This window comes from Triticum aestivum, chromosome 6D (assembly GCF_018294505.1).
Source record: "Triticum aestivum cultivar Chinese Spring chromosome 6D, IWGSC CS RefSeq v2.1, whole genome shotgun sequence".
NCBI lineage: Eukaryota > Viridiplantae > Streptophyta > Magnoliopsida > Poales > Poaceae > Triticum > Triticum aestivum.
This window is the reverse complement of record NC_057811.1, coordinates 111,902,983-111,904,970: the sequence shown is the minus strand read 5'-3', so window position 1 is coordinate 111,904,970 and position 1,988 is coordinate 111,902,983.

The window sequence follows — 1,988 nt, the reverse complement described above, 5'->3', positions numbered from 1 at the left end:
CGAGAGGAGAGCGGGGCGAGTGGGAGAGAGGCCCGAGGAGGCGGGGGTGCTGGCGCCCTTATCCTCCCCGTCGCCGGCGAGGTGGTGCGGCGGGGACGGCCCCCTGTTCCGACCCCGGTCGGGGGAACAGGGGAGGGGGCGAGCGGGAGAGGTGGGCTGGGCCGGGGGTCGGCCCAGTTGGCCAGGGGTCCAGTGGGGGGGGCTTCTCCTTTTTTTTCTCTGTCTGTTCTGTTTTCTGTTTTCTTTTATTTGTTTATTTTCTTTTCTGTTTTATTTCATTTAAAAGTATTTAGGCATTTTATAAAAATGTGTCTTCTCAACAATAATTATCAGTGCAATTTCTGGCAGGGCCCGAACATTTTTGTTTAAATTTTTGAAAACTTTTATTTTCCACTTTTAAATTTAATTGAAGTTTGAATTAGAAGTTTGAAAAGGAATGTGATTCAAATGTGATCAAGCCCTGTTTAGCAACATGATTAGCTTAATCACAGGGAGTTACTGTAGCATGATTCTCGGGGTGTTACAGAACTGCAGACCTAGCGCTGCCTGCAAACGAGGCTGGCCTGCTGGGATACTAATTGTGTACATCCTAAAAACGGCGTTTGTTTTTAAATACCAATCCAATTGGTAGATCCTGGGGGGTTTCAACATTTTCCATTAATTCTTGGAAAAATGAAAATCTTAAATATGCTAACAATGTCCGAAAATCTTACGCCAATTTCGAACATTCTTGTTCTTTTAAACATAAACTATGTTTTTCAAAAATTGAACAAACTTTTGAAATCTGAATACTTTTTTTGTACTGTGAACAATTTTTAGAAAGCGAATTTAGAATACACATTGAACATTTTCTTAGTATAGGGTGAACATTATTCAAATACACACTGAACATTTTTTTAAATATGCTGAACTTTTTTTGAATGCATGCTGAACAAAATTTCTCTACATGATGAACATTTTTTATACACACTGAACATTTTTTCAATGTATGGTAAACAATATTCAAATACACATAGAACATTTTTTTAAAAATACGATGAACTCCTTTGGAATGCATGCTGAACAAAATTTCTATATATGATGAACATTTGTTTATACACATTGAACATTTTTTCAATGTACGGTGAACAAAAATTTGGAATTCAAAACTATTTTTGAAACGTGAACAAAATTCAAAAACATGAACAAAATTTGGAATTTCAAAAAACATTTTCTGAAAAGTCAAACGAATTCCGAAAAATCTGAACATATTTTGGATATTTTGAATTTATGGAAAACAAAAAAAGAAGAAGAAAAAAGAAACACAAAAAGTAGAAAAAAGAAAAGAAAGGGGATAAAAAGAAGAAAAAAGAAAACATTTACTAAAAGTAATGAAGAAAACCGAAAAAACCTGTGAAAGAAAACAAAACAGAAAAAACCCGGTTCAGGGAACCTTCTGGAAGTTTCACAAAACCAGTTCCTTGCTCCAAGTGGGCCGGCCCATATCGTGTCGATCGGTTTCTTTGCTTCAGCGAAGCGGCGACAGCTTGACGCGTATAGGAATCGCCCTGTTCCTCGGTCTCGGACCGCTACAGAGAGCGATTCCGCCTGCGGTCGGCACCGCACCACCTCGCCGACGACGAGGGGTGGATAAGAGCGCCCCTCCCCAAACCCTAGCTACCCACTCGTCCCACTCCTCCCTTCTCTCCTCGACGCCCCTCCCAGATCCACTCCCCTCTCCCACGCTCGACCCCGTGGTGGCCGCGCCCGCCATCGTCTATGTCACAAGCGTGGCCATCGCCTTCGCCACCGCCTAGTACTGCGCCCGGAGGACCGCATCGACGAGCTGCACCGTCGTGCGCGAAGAGCTGGACCGCGGAGGACCTCCATCTTCGTCCACATCGCCTGCGCCTGCTAGCTTGGATGGAGACGTTGCCGCGCCATCACCCACGTCAATTCCCCTCGATGGAGGCCGCCTCTGCCCCGCCATGGCTCCACTCCACCGCGAC